The sequence below is a fragment of the Lonchura striata genome, chromosome 24, assembly GCF_050655825.1.
Source record: "Lonchura striata isolate lonStrDom1 chromosome 24, ASM5065582v1, whole genome shotgun sequence".
Lineage (NCBI taxonomy): Eukaryota > Metazoa > Chordata > Aves > Passeriformes > Estrildidae > Lonchura > Lonchura striata.
The window spans coordinates 2,093,750-2,109,053 of NC_140726.1; the positions used below are offsets into that span (position 1 = coordinate 2,093,750).

Sequence of the window (15,304 nt, forward strand, 5' to 3'; positions counted from 1 at the left end):
AAGATTACCTCCCAGAGATGCAAATAAAGGAGCGGAAACCATGTAGTCAGGAAGAAATGGTCTCAAACTAGGAAACATTTCAAAGTCGGTGACAGTCTCTTAGGGGCTTTTAAGACCACAATTTACCTTTTGACTGCATTCTATTTTCTCTGAAATCCTTTATTTCCCTCTTATTTATTGACTGGAGAGACAGCACAGAAACGAGAAAGTGATTCTCCAGCCGCTGGTCTTAAAAATCCATAGAAGGAAATTGTTCTCGGGAGTGTGGATTTTTGTTGTTGTTGGGCACTTCTGTTTTCCTCCCCCCTTATTTTTAGCCCTCTCTGTGAACCAGGGCTTAATTAAATCACTTTGCCATGGAGGGGCCTCGAACTGGAAGGGATCGAGGTCAGCAGCTCTGTCTGGGAGTGAGAAACCCTGATTAGAGGTGGAGCCATGGTGATAACGCAGCGGGATGTGGCACATCCCACACCAGGCCAGCTCGGGGTGGAGGAGGAGGTGGAGGTGGAGGTGGAGGTGGAGGTGGAGGTGGTGGTCTGTCCATCCACACACCGACAGCAGCTGAACCACAGTGAGGTGCTTCAGGGGGATCTCTTTTGTTTCAGGGATGGCAGAGCACATTGGGAAATGGGCATGTCTGTGCTTGGATTAGCATCCCAGTCTTGGATTAGCATCCTGCCCTTGGGATTTACACCCTTCTCTCCATGGAACATCCTGCTCTCAGATTAGTATCCTGCTCTAAGATTAACATCCTGATCTCAGATTGGTATCCCTCTCTAAAATTAACATCCTGCTCTCAGACTGGCATCCTGCTCTTGGATTATCATCCTTGATCTTGGATTAGTATCCCTCTCTAAAATTAACATCCTGCTCTCAGATTAGCATCCTGCTCCTGGTTTAGCATCCCAGATTTAGATTAGCACGCGACTCTCAGATTAGCTTCCTACTCTCAGATTAGCATCCCACTCTTGGATTAGCATCCTGCTCCTGGTTTAGCATCCCAGACTTAGTTTAGCATGCGATTCACAGATCATTATCCCACTCTCAGATTAGCATCATGCTCTCAAATTAACATCCTGCTCCAGGTTTAGCATCCTGCTGTCAGAGCAGCATCCCTCTGTCCACAGTGGTACCATGAGCCATCCCACCCTCAGAGCAGCATCCCCTGGGCACAGTGGCACCGTGAGCCATCCCACTGTCAGGGCAGCATCCCCTGGGCACAGTGGCACCGTGAGCCATCCCACTGTCAGGGCAGCATCCCCTGGGCACAGTGGCACCGTGAGCCATCCCATCCTCAGAGCAGCATCCCCCTGTTCACAGTGGCACTGTGACCCCCATGCCTCACCTGCCATCCCCTGCTCCTCTCATGGTGGTTCCCGCCACCACACACACGTGTGCTGCCCACAGGTTCCTGTTTGTGGGTGTTCCCTGCTGGAATGATACTGAGACATGCAGAAAAAAACCAATCCCAGAGAATTCCTGCAGTGCTGGCCTAGTTAGCCCGTTCCCAGCTGTGAGCTAACGCTGCTGCCCAGGCGAGCCCCTGGAGACAGCTCTGCTTGGAAGCAATAACTCGATTAAAAAATAGCGCATCAGTTCAGGGTCAGAATTGGTGCAGCCCCGTAATTAGAGCCTGGATTTCAGAGATTAAATCCTTTAAGGCCAGCGTTCAGTAGCTGTGTTTAATTACTCCTCGCATCTCCCAGCCCTGCCTTCACAGAAAGGACCACGTCAGGACAGCTCCCGCTCCACCACTGAGGTTTCCTGCTTGTTGATGCTTTTCTGCCTCATTCCTGAAGCTGCACCATTTCTTGGCAATCTGGGCAGGTTGGCAGCAAAGTCCTGCCTGTCCATGCTGCAGAGCCTGAGCTGTGCAACTCCTCTAAAGCACATTGGGTGGTCTCAGGGCATCACAAGGATCCACACTAGGATGGCGTTGGGGTGGGGAGGAAAGGGAGAACCCAGTGCTCTGGTGGTGCCTCTGGAAGAGCTGAAAAAGGGGAAACAGGTTCAGGAAACATCAGACACAAGGATTTCCATGCAGAGGCTCCTCAGGTTGGGCTGCTCCATTTCCTGGCACAGTTGGTTTCTGTCTCAGCTCCCCAGACAGCATTTGGAGGTATTGGCTGGTGCAGAGGCAGCAAGAAGAGTGGGAGAGGAAAACTGCAGAGGTTTGAAAAGTTTCCCTTTTGGAGTGAAGGATTCTGCTACTGAACTGAAAACCAATTGATTTGGGCAGACCTCCCCATGGACAAAACCAGTTCATCCAATCCTACCCTCCAGGAAAGCTGCCACACCCTGGATGTGCCTGTGACTGTGACCCTTGGCTCCCTGGACCTCGATGCCTCCCGTGATGTGCTGTGACGTGTCTCGGTGGCCAAGAGCCCCAGCTCTGTCCTGGGGTTGGAGCTGTGTCACAGGAAGGTCTGGGGGGATTGTGTCCATATTAACACAACGAAAAAAAAAAATGAAACGGCAGCCAGCTCCCAGTTTTCTATGTAGCCTCTCCTGTATTCCCATCTCCCCTAAACCCTCTCTGATTTCTGCTGCTGTTGCAGGCTCCGGGAGGAGCAGCATTCCTGGGATGTGGGTCGAGGCAGCAGGACCCCTCACCCTGCAAGCCCCCCACACCAGGACACCCCGTGTCCCTCCACGTCTCCATTGCTGCGGCGAGAGCACCCTCTCCTGTCTCAGCTCTGCCTGCCTGTCTCCTGCTCCCTCCCCTGGCAGCTGCCACGCCAGGCTCCATCACATCCTGGCTGAGGCCATGGGGACAGGGACACAGCACCCAGCGCCCACAGCCTGTCCTGGCACCAGGGTCACCCAAGCACCTCCTGACAGCAGCACAGACAGCTGTTTAGGAGGACCAGGGGAATATTTAGGTAAAAAACAATTTCTAGGAGAGGTCTGTTATAATTACTAATTAGATTGGGTTATAATTATCTCTCTTTGAAATCCCATACCTGCCTCAGAATAGCTCCAGTTCCTCTTAACAATTAACAGAGAAAGTATTTTATGACACACGGGGTGATTACATCGCAATCGCAGCCTCTGTGGCCAGCACTGCCTTATTAAAGAAGGGCTGATATTTACAGAAGAACATTGTGATCAAATTAGACTAAAATTAACCTGAGTAAATTAAGAATAAGAGGGTTTCTTTCATCTGCTTCCCTTTATTTTCTGCCACAGAATTGCCTCTGGGTTGGTTATAATGCTCTGTGTGTTGATTGTGGTATTTGACTGGTCAAAAAAACACAGAAAGTGGCAGCAGCTCATTGCTCTGGTTTGCCTCAGAGTGAAATCTGCATTTGCATCTCCTCACTCACCCACCTCCTCCTGCTCCACGAAAGCTCAGGCTCAAAGCCTGCCATAGCTCAAGGAGCTCAACGCTCCCAAGCACAGGGTGGGGTTGTTGGGTGTCCGTGCAGGGCCAGGATCTGGACTTGATAATCCTTCTGGATCCCTTCTGATTGAGGATATTCTATGAAACTACAGGGCCAGAACAAAACCTCTGGTGTTTCAGTCCCCTCCCAGCTTCAATGACCTGAGGTTGTCTAGCCTGGAGAAAAGGAGACTCAGAGGTGACTTTATCACTCTCAACAACTTCATAAAAGGTGGCTGTGGCCAGGTGGGGTTGGGCTCTTTCTCCAGGCAGCACTGACAGAACCAGAGAACACAGTCTCAAGCTGCACCAAGGGAAATTTAGGTTGGATGTTAGGAAGAAGTTTTTTACAGAGGGAGTGATAAAGTTCTGGGATGGCTGCCTGGGGAGGTGGTGGAGTCACCATCCCTGGGTGTATTTAAAACAAACCTGGAGGTGGCACTGGGTGCCAGGGTTTGGTTGAGGTGTTGGGGCTGGGTTGGACTCAATGATCTTGAAGGTATCTTCCAACCCAGTGATTCTGAGAATTCTGTGAATCCTGTGAATTCTGTGAATTCTATGAATGAGCTCTGCCTGTGAGTCTCTGCCATGCTGAGAGCATCCCAAAGTGCTCATCCCACACTTCCTGCTCAGGGCATGGCTTTGCCCAGAGCAATAGCAGAAATGGGGTGGATTTCCCCCAGCAATCCTAAACCAAACACTTGCTCACATTTAATACACAGCTTAATAGCTCCAAAACCAAGGCTGGTGCTCAGCATTACCAACAATCATCCAACGAGGAATTGGGAGATTTGTTTAGTAGCAATGGGCCAAACAAAATAATCATCAGGTGTTTTGAGGGTTTTTAATTTCTTTTTCAGCATGAAGGGAATTACTAGTGAGCAGAGTGTAGTTTCTGGGAGGGTCAGCTCTTTCTGCAGGGCTCCAGAAAATGGATGATCAGACTTTTGGCAGTGGCAGTGTGGGGTGGGTACATGGGCTGTTGCTTTGCTTCTCCCAAGTAGGAGGCTGAATCATCCTAAAGAATAGTGTGGCAGAGGCTGCTGGAAGGAATGAATAGCAGAGTCTCTGACCCAAGCCTTTGGGTAAATCATCCTTCCAGTTCAAACCCATGAATCTGACAGGCTTTGAAAATTGTGTCTAATTACAGCTTCACCACTTTCTCCACCTTTACCTGATTTCTTCATCCCTAATCCCCAGATCAAAGCCCCACTGAATATGTGGGCCCTTATTGCATCTTTAGCCACTCCTGGTTTTTCCCTTAATCCAGGAGCTCCACCCCGGTTCTGGTTTAGCCTTCCACCAGCAGTTCCTGCATGCTGAGCCTCCATCCAGGCAGCTCCACTTTGGACTGGAGTTCCATGCTGGCCTCTAGATGGGCAAACCCAGGCCACGAGCAGGGAGTGGTGGCACTTCTGCCGTGCCAAGGATGCTGTTAACACAGACAGTGCCATTGGTGTGGGAGGGAGGTGGACACAGGGCACGTTTTCCATGGGCTTTGAGGAGATGCAATAGCTGTGATGAAAGAAAGATGCAGCAGTTGGGATGAAAAGTTTATCAGTGAACAGGCCAAGATGCTCTTTTTCCTCCTTGGTTTCAGGGGAAGACACCCACGTGAAGGCATTGATAAGGTTTTAAGCTTTATCCTCCTCTTTCCTCCATTTCTTTCCTCCAGAAAGGAAGAAAGAAAAGAAATAACTGAGTTAAATTAGGTGAATAACCTTCACTTTTTTTTGTCAGGTTTTTTGTCACTGGAAAACTGAAAAATTCCATCTTGTCTGTCCAGAGTGAAATGCTGGGGTTTATTGTTCATTCTATGCAGGCGTGATGAGTTCTGATGGGGTTTGCCTGCTCCTCTCAGTGCCTGCAGAGCTGGCGGTCAGCAGGGACCCCTGCCCTGCTCATCCATGACAGAACTGGAGGGACTGGTGCTGGCAGCGTCCCTTGGGGGCACGTGTGATACCTGGTGGGTGCCAGGGTGGAGGGACAGGTACCAAGAGGGAGGTGGGAAGGGCAGAATCCTCCGAGGGTGCTCGTGCTGCTCCCATTCCTGCGCCTCACTCATTTCCCCCATGGGGATGGCAATGGCTGTATTAGAGAATTTTCCCCCTGCAGCTCATGCCCTGGGGAACCAGAGAAGGAAAGTGGGTGTTCATTATTCACATCACTCCTGAATATTCACGAGAGCTGTGGATTATCCAGCTATGCCAGGATAGGGAAGGGCTGGGATGTCTGCCTGGAGCACCACCCCATTCCTCCAGCAGCTTTGCTGCAGTGAAGGAGAAAATTAACAGCTCTTCTTTTGGGGACATTTCCTTCATCCAAATCACTTTTGAAATCTGGCGAGTGTTGGGTGTTTTATTTGCAGACAGCACTCAGAGTTTGTCGGGAACAGGCAGCCACCTCAAGCCAGGTTTCTAAATCTATTTGACCCATTTGAGGATCCCACAGAGGAGAAACCAACCCTGCTCCAGGCAGGGCAGAGCTGAACCCCCGCGTCAGGTGTTCTCCCTGCCCTGCTCCTCATCCTGCCTTTGCATTAGTGCAGCACAGCAAACAGGGAATTGAATTGGTACAAAATGAGCCCAGGGCAGGAGCAGCAGCATTGTTTTCTCAACTGGAATGAGTCATTTTTTCTGAAGTATTCCTGCTCTCCTGACCTCGAAGTGTTGCTCATCCTGGTCAGGATCTCCAGATGATCTTTGCAGCTCATTGTCAGCTCTAATTGCTCTCTGCCTGGGCCCCAAACACGGTCAAGAGCAGAGCAAGGACAGAGGAATTCCTGTGTTAATCCCTGGCTTTGCTAGGGCACCCGATGGCCACTTGGACACTCCTCTTGGACAAATGGGAACAGTCTTCACTTTCTCTTTGGGGATGCTGGAGGACAAAATCACCACAGAAATGACAAACCAATGACTGCCTCAGGTGGCAAATCCCAGTGTCAACCACAGTCCTAATGAGCTCCTGTGAGCCCCCAAACAGGAGCTGACATGACTTGGCACAGTCAGGATGAGCCACAGCTTGGGAAATCATGGAATGATGGTGGTGGGTGGCAGAGGGTGAGGGAGGGACCTGCAGGGACAGGTCTGTGTATGCAGCAAAGCCCCAGGCTCTGAGGATGCTCCTGGGTTTGTGCTGGGTGCTGGTTCCAGCCCTGGAGTGCAGTGACCAGGGCTGAGGTGGCCACTGGCACTTGCTGGTGTGTCTCCAGCAGGTAAAAGTGGCACCTGTGTCCTCAGCACAGTCCCAGTACGTTGGTACTTGGGACTGGCACTGTGAGTCCACCACGTCTGTGCTCCCAGGGACCCACCCGAACCTGCAGCAAACTCCTGCCCATGGCTCCTGAAGAGCTCCCCAAAAACCGGTGCCAGTCCATCATTTCCCACAGAGATAAGGCTTTCCCTCCCTTCCATGGCTGCAGATGGTGTGAATGTGCTGGCAGTGCCACAGCCAGGACCCCGGCGTGTGCCGTGGGTGCTCTCCCAGCATGGAATGCAGTGGGAACAGCCCCGTGTCAGTGGTCACAGTGACTAGAGCTGGACAGCCCAACAAAAGCTCCTCAGTGTGCTTTTTTTCACCACAATCCTCCAAACAAGCTCTGGCACAAGGGTGGCTCTTTGCAGACGTTATAACCCTTTTTATTTCAGCTGGGTTTGTTTGGGAAGCTGCTGCTGCGAGGCCCTGGGATGAGGCTCAGAAACAGCTGCGCTGCACAAGTGGCACTCCAGAATCAGATGTCAGGTCCCCAAAGCCTTGAGACAGCGTGAAGGAGTGAGGGAATTTCTAGTGGAAATAAAACTGCTTTGCCTCTGTTATTGCTGGAGCACACCAGGGTCACGCTCTGAAGCTTTGCAGTGCTGAGGATGAGCAACATGTTGGTTTTTCCATGATGAAAAGCTCCGCTCTTCCTCGCCTCCGATGGCTTCAGAATCTGGGCTGGAAGAAGAGTGCGAGCTGATGTGACAAGCAGGGTACAGCTGCTGTGGATTTGGTGACACTCAGTTTGCTGGCAGATGTTTGCTCCCATCCCTTCTGCTCTGCAGAAGTGAAGCAAGACTCTCTCTAAACCAATCCAAGAGCCCTGGGAGCTCTCTTGGCAGTGCCACAAGCCCCATTTCTGGGAAGGGGGTGACTCCTTAGATGGACAGCTGTGTCCTTCATTCCCTGACCCCTCTCTGGGCTGGAAAGCAAAGCTCAAGGTGGAAGGACCTTCATGTATGAGGTCACTTTGCCCAAACTGCAATGCCCAGCCTGGGACCAGCCTAGGGCTCCTGCCAGAGGCAATTCAAGAGCATGTGCTGAGTCAATCCACCTTTCCCCCTCCTTTCCATCTGTCTTTCCAAGGTCCCCCTCCCCTGGTGTCAACACAAGCTTAATGAAAATGCAGCAGATGTTGCTGTGATTTCAATTTATTCAAGATTTTAACCTAATGCAAATAGTAGTTTGCATCCAGCTGTGACGAGGCAACCTGTGCTGAGGCCTGAGATCCCTGCCTGCAGATCCCCTGCCTGTCCCATGGCTGGGATGGCAGTGACTGACTTCCAAAACTCTTCTCCAGGAGGTTGTCTTGGGACCTGCCCTGACCCAGAACATGCAATGGGACTTGCAGCAGCTCCTGGTGAGCAGAGGTGGGATCTGTGGCAGAGCATCGAGCATTGCTGTGGCCTGGGTGGAAATATTTGTGTGTGTTTTGGAGGTTTCTCAAGAAATGGAGGAATAATTGAGAAGAAAAGCCATCAATAGCGAGTGATTCATCTGCCAGATTGAGCCTTGCTCTCCCCCTTAGGATTGCAGAAGCCAGCTATGATTTCCTGACCTTATCTCCTCTCCGAGTGGGTAAACAACAAACCAACTCCTCTGTCGCTGCCTGGAGCAGCTGGAACATAGTCACAAGCAGATCTGGATGGTTTGTTTGTTTGTTTGTTTGATGGGAAACAAACACCATCTCCTCTGCCTTTGTATTTTCACCACCGAATTCCTGTGTGTGGGCAGAGCTCCCACGTCGTTGTGGCACCGCCAGGTCTGTGACCACCATCCTCACCCAGAACATGCAATGCCGTGCTCACTACACACCTTGGAGGCTGGCTGTCTATGGAGAGCACCCACAGCTCTCCTGCCCAAATTCCTGAAGAACTCTGCACCATTCACAGCCCCCAGGGCCAAAGCTCTTCAGCACAGGAGGAATGGGCCCAGGGAAAGCACAAATTCACATTCCAGTCTTCACTACCTTCCACTTTTCAAAAAAAGACTGGAACAGGAGACAACCATGTGCTTGCAGAGCCAAAGCAGTCATTTGCCTCCTTGTGAGACACATTTCAGATGGATCTGGTGGTCTGCAGGCCAAAAAAGGAATGGCATTCCAGTCCATACATCCCTTCCCAGAGACTCCTACCTTCCTCCTGCCAGAGTCCTGCAAGCCCATAATGGACTGAGATGGGCATGAGGGGAAGGAAAATCTTCTGTCACTGGACAAAACATCCTGCATTTCCCCCTGGAGCAAAGCAGGGGAGGAAGAAGTGTGGTCAGCGTGGAGCCCATCAGAAATCTCATCCTGATTAGGAGCAATGATCCCTGACAAGGAGCACCAATCTCCAGGCACCATTAGCCCACACCAAAGGGTCAGAGATGCCGAGAATGTCCTGTTTGCCACACCTCCAGAATGCCACACGACTCATGAAGGATAACAAAAATTAGCTGGAGCATCTCAGGAATAACTGACAAGTACCCAGGGGCTGGGAGTTCCCCCATGTGCTGTCCTCATCTCCAGCACTTTGAGAGGGAAGGAGAGAACTTTGCTGAGAGCTGGCTCAGGGTGGCAGATGCTGCCAGATCCATGGGAGTGGGATGGGCTGAGGGAACTCACAGAGTCACTCCAGCCTTCACACAGGGCCAGGCTGCATCTGCAGGGGCTGCATCCCGGGCTGCTGCCCCTAAATCTGCTGCTGCCAGACGAGGTTGGTCACACAGGGACAGGTCACACAGGGACAGGTTGGTCACACAGTTTGTGAGTCAAGCTGACAAAGAGCTCCTCATGCACTTGGGCAGTGGGAATAATGGGAGAAGTCTGGTAGAACCCCTCAAAGTGGGCTGTCCCATGGAATGAAACGCTGATACTCCATTAGCAACTGCAGCATCACCTCCCAGCCTGTTCTGGGTCCTTGGAGGCTCCTTTGCTGTGACTGAGCAGAGTCATTTCTGCTTCAGCCTGACAGAGCCAAGCACACCTGGCTGTGGTGGGATTGGTGAGCAGGATCCTGGTATACTGGGAGCTGGGATTGGTGAGCAGGAGCCAGAGCTGGGATGTCATTAGTGCTGTCCTAATTGCTTTGTGCATGTCTCAGTCTGAGGAGGGGAACAGCCCTAGGGGAGCTGCTGCTTCTCAGCCCAGAACATTTCAGAGGTGTTGGATAGAAAACCATAATGAGAACTGCCAGAAAAGAGAAAACCATAAAAAAATCAAGCAAAAAAGTCAGAAGGAAACACAACTATTTCTGCTGCAGAAGCTCTTGGGAGCCATCACTCAGACACCTGATGCTCCCTCCTGTGCTCTTTCCTTGCCTCATTTCCCAGGTCAGGCCAAACCTGCTCGGATTCACCAACACCTTTCAAGAGGAACGAGACCAAAGCATTTCCCCTATTGACATGTTGCTGCCTATTTTTTTTTTTTTTTTTTTGCTATTGATTCCTTAATTAAAAAAGAATAAAATTCTACCAAAGCAGACATTTCTCTGAAACATTCCATCAGTCAAAATTAAAAAAAAAAAAAAAAAAAAAAAAAAGAAGAAAAGAAAAAATAAGAGGAAACAAAATCAATATGCTATTTAAAAAAAACCCAAACACATTTGGTAGCAGATTTTGGAGCAGCACCAGATAGTACAACTACTCCCTTCCCTAATGAGTTCTGTTTGCTCTGCCTTCCCATGCACTCCAGTCCCTCTTTTCTTCACTGACATCCTTTCCTCTGGACTTTTCCCACAAATCCCACCATTTCTGGCAGGGTTGTCACTATTTCTAGAGGGTGAAGCACAGGGAACCTGCCTATTTCCCTGCAGGGTCCTGTGCAGAGGCACCATGTCCCTAAGGATGGGTGACACTTCTATCTTTGTGCTCCTCTCAAAGAACAACCTTTGGCAAGTCATGGAGGCAGAGCAAACCCAAAGCCAGTATTCTCAGGATCCTTGTGTCATGGCTTTAAGCAGGATTCCTGCTTTTCCAGCCCCATTTTCCTGCTACTGTGCATTTTGCAGGCTCTCTGGGAATGCTGTATTAATGGCTCTGGCTCCATAGGGATGCCTTCACAGAGGGACTTGACTGTGAACAGCCACCCCAGGGGATTCCCTCCAAGCAGAGGTTTAAAGATTTGGGTAATTTATCTTAAAATGGGGCTATGCTAATGATCTATGCAGGATGAATTATCCTGGGAAAGGCTGTAAGACTGGAGGGCAGACAAGGGCACTGAAGAGTCTGTGAGGCTGAACCTTTTCCATGTGGAGCTGTACTGCTGCCTGATAAGGGATTCAGACCAAACCCAGACATGTGTCAATGCTGGGACATTGGGATTGATCGTGCTCTGTCCTGGGCAGGCTGGGTTTGGTTTCCTTCAAGATGTGTGGCCCAGCCACGTCGGAGATAAGGAATTGCACTGCATTGATCAAACTCAGCTGATGGATGCTGGAGTCATCCCTGGGGCTTTGCTCAGCCCTCGCTGCAGAGCAGCTGAAGGTCTGCAGAGCCCGTGACCTCTGCAGCTCAGGGACACATCCCTGGTGTCCAGCAAGCTCCCATGGGACCCACCACAGCACCATCAGTGCCTCGGTCTGTTTGATCTTTAAATGCTCTGCACGGTGCTTAAAGCACAGCTGGGAGATGCTCTTGTTTGCCACAGCTGGATGCCAGTTCCAGCTACACCTTTCCCTGAGGAGATGGTGAGCATGGCATCCCTGGCATTCCCATGTCCTGAATGAGGGACAGGGTTTAGGACCCTGTCCAGCACAGCAGTGGGACGAGGTGGGGCGTGAGAGGCCTGAGGTGGCTCAGGCCAGGTGTGTTGAACAGGGAGTGTTTTTATCTGGCTGGAGCTGCCACAGAGGGGGTGAGTCCAGCTGCTTGCAGGTCTGTGGTGCTGGGGGGAGGGGAGGGAAGAAAGCCACTGACAGATCTGGGACATGGGATTAGTCTCTTTCTAATTTATTTATTTCATTTATTGTTTCTGGTGGTGTCTTACACCTGGGAGGGTTTGGCTGGTACCCAAATCAAAGCTCCCAGCTCCCAGCCCAGCCCTTCCTGCCTCATGCATCTCGGTGTCACCACAAGGCAAGAGCAAAGCACTGAATTTCCATGTCCCTGTGGGGCTCCCTGGTGTGAGCTGCCCTCAATTCCTCTGCAGCAGCAGAGCCAGGGATCTGAGTGGGAATGTCTCCTGGTGGAGGCTGGAAAGAGCATTACTCAACAGTGCACAGCCTGTTCCTGCCAAGGGAGGAGGGATGCAAGAACTTCCAGTTGGTGACCTGCAAATGAGAGTATTCACAGAATCCAGCAATGGTTTGAGTTGGAAGGAACCTTAAAGTTCATTTCATTCCATCCCCTTCTGCCATGGGCAGGACACCTTCCACTACCCCATGTTACTCCTAGCCCTGTCCAACTTGGCCTTGGACACTTCCAGGGATCCAGAGGCAGCCACAGCTTCCCTGGGCAACCTGTGCCAGGGCCTCACCACCACGGCCTGGAGAGGGTGCTGGAAAGGGACAGATCTGTCACAGTTGTCCTTTGTTTCCAAGAGCCACAGCACAGACATGAGCTGTAGGCAACACCCCACATCTTCCTCTGGTCCCCTGTTAGCCCTTCTCCATCACAGTCAGCCATTCTCTAAGGTCTCCAAAGTCAGTCTGTGCTGATGTCAGGTGCTCAGCACTTGGGAACAAGGACCCATGCCCAAGGAAGGTGTCTTGGTTTGGAAAGCCAGGTATCTGCTAAGGAAGGCAGGAGTCTCCACTGAAATGGAAAAATGTAAACCCCTTCCCTCCAAATTGTTATAGATTACGGGGGGCTCTCAGGCAAAAATATGGGAGCAGGAATAACAGTTCTTTATTAGGGAAGAAAATAAAAAGATAAAATAAACTATGTAATGAACCAAAATAAGACTGACAGAGTCTGAACACAACCTGACACCCTGTTGGTCAGGGTGTTGGCTGCAGTCCAATTGGGAATTGTGGCTGCAATCCTGCTGGAGTGGCAGGTGTGATTCTGTTGGAGCAGAGATCCTGTAGGAAAGGATGCAGTCTTCCTGCAGTGGGAGAGGCAGCTGTTCCTCTGGGAAATCAGTGCAGAAAAAGCCGTGCTGGTGTCCCAAAACCCAGATTATATCCAGGTAGGAATGCTTGGCTCCTCCCTCGGGGCAGAGCATCTCACAGTGGGATGTTACAGTTCTTATTAGTCAGGCAGTGAAATTCAGTGGCCCATTATCAGCAGATGTCTCCCCTGAGAGAGGATTGGGTGTGGAAGAGATAAAGAAAACTGCTCACTTAACAGAAGACAACTGCTACACAGATGGTAATAGAATAAATCTTATTTCTCAATATGAGACAGAAGGGTGGTTGGGTCAAGAAATCTTCTCATCATTCCTGCAGAATGAGGCAGGAGCTTTCCCAGCCCTGGTGGGTTCATCCCAACATGTCCACGGAGAGCAGCACAAGGCAACAACATAAAATCCTGGCGAACCTCCACCCTTCCTAGTGATCAGCTGAAAAATCTTGATCCTTTCTCTCAGTTCGATCCTCCTGCTGTGCAAACAGCCAGGGACAAAGAAACCACAGGGACAGATCCTTCCCTGCAAGGGTGGGCAGGCCCTGGCACAGGGTACCCAGAGCAGCTGGGGCTGCTCCTGGATCCCTGGGGGTGTCCAAGGCCAGGGGTTGGAGCTTGAAGCACCGTGGGATAGTGGAAGGTGTCCCTGCCATGGCAGGGGGGGAATGAGATGGTCTTTAAGGTCCATTGCAATCCAAACCAATTCTGAGATTCTACAAATGAAAGGGCATCCTTCTTCCTTGAAATGGCAGCCACACTTCAAATCCTAGGCATAATGCCTGGGATATTTTTCCCAACCTGACCTAAAATCTTGTCTCTTCTCACCCCTTCCTGTTCCCAGTTTCCTCAGTGACACATCCCAGCAGCCAGATCTGGGTTTTCTCCAGCCTTGGGCTGCAGCTGGGAGAAGCAACAATAGCCATGGCTTTGGGGCAGGGAGTGGTTTAAGGGGAAGCACATGACAAAGGACACATGTTCCCTTCAAGGAAAGAGGAGAAAAAAGGAAAAATCAGCCTTTCACCTTAAAAATAAATAAATAAAATTAGTCCTGCCAGACCCAAAGATAGAATCCCTTCACTCTTCAAAGTGCGGTCTGGGAACAAAGCACCCCTGGGATGTCTCCATCCCGTGCTGGAGTGCCTGGCATTGGTGAGAGCAGGGCTTCCCTGACATCCAAGTCTGCAATAGCTGGATCAGACCAGGAACCTGCACATCCCAGCTGGGCCAGGCAGGGAAATGCCTCGGGAGAGGGGAGGGCAAAGCCTCTGGCACTGAGCAAGTGCATCAGCACCGGGTCCACAACGATGAAAATGAGCTCCTGAGCTGGAAACTCACACCTCCTCCTGCCTTCTTGGCCCTGAGCACCACACAGGAGCCTGGGACTGAGGCTAGAGATGCAGCAAGGCTCAAAATACAAACCTCCCCTCGCTCTCCTCAGCCTGCAGGGCGTTGGGAAGGGCTGTGCCCACCCCTGGGATCGCCTGCCCGCTGTGTGCCCTGGATGTGGGCTGACACGGGGAGGTCTCCTGCTGCTGCTCAGTGGGAGATGATGCCTGCCTTGCTCTCGTACCCTTCCAGCTCCTTGCACATGGGTTGGTGTGCCAGGCTCCCTGCCAGGCCCATCCCAAGGGAAATACAGGATTCAGCTGTGCTCAGGCTCCCAGACCTGTAAGGTGCTGTTAGGATAGCAAATACCACGGCTAATTAACAGAAGAGGTGTTAGCTAATGAGCTCAAGGCATGTGCAGCCTCAAAACAGATCCAGATAATCAAGCCCCAAACCTTAATGACCAGGTCCCAGTGTCCCATGTCACCCCACTGTTCTCTGAATCACTGAACTTCCACGGCACCTCCTGGGACAAGACAGGCAGGAATTCTCCCCCCATCCTGCAAGAGAGGGGATCTAAGAGCAGCTCTCACTAGAAGGGGAACAGCTCTGAGTTTTACTCCTGTTTTCCTTCTTTTCCTATTTTTTTATCAACAGTAATAATCCCCCTCTTTTTTTTCTCTCTCTCTCTTTTTTTTTTTTTTTTAAACAATTTGAAACTATCTGACATATGGGAAAAATAATGAATTCGGTTTTTCGCCTGCGTTCTCTGATCTGTCAGTCTGCACCCGGGAGCTGCGTGCAGGGGGAGGAGGAGGCAGGGGTGCTGGCCTACATTGGGGAGATAATGATGTTCCTGCTGATCCCCTCCCAGGAGAAGGTTCAGGCATGTCCTGCAGCTGAGGCGAGCAGGGTACAGCACAGCTTTTCCTTCAGCTTGTATTTCTCTCTGTGGGAGGGTGTTTTTTAGCTACAGCAAAGCAAGATGTGCTTGGAGCATCTCTGCAATCTCCTGGGCTCTTCCCTGATTCCCAGGGGCTCCGGGTCTGGATCCACCAGGTCCCTGCTGCCTCCCAAGAAGATGGACCCAGGGCTGTGCTCCTTAGTTTCAGCATCCCTAACCATCACCTGGTGTAGCCACAGTGAGGATGCTGCAGTCTCTGTGGAGTCCCAGATTCATTTGGAGAGTTCCAGAAACATCTTGGCTGGAAAATACCTCCCAGACCATCAAGTCCAACCTGTGACCAAACCAAGCCCAGAGCACTGAGTGCCACATCCAGTTGATCCTTGAAC

The 15,304-nt window shown here is 51.0% G+C and overlaps 1 protein-coding gene across 6 annotated transcripts in view; it reads left to right on the forward strand.

The window, feature by feature from the left end:
- The window catches only part of KIRREL3 (kirre like nephrin family adhesion molecule 3), a 385,133-nt gene that overhangs the window by 295,562 nt on the left and 74,267 nt on the right, over nt 1-15,304 (forward strand). The window lies entirely within an intron of this gene.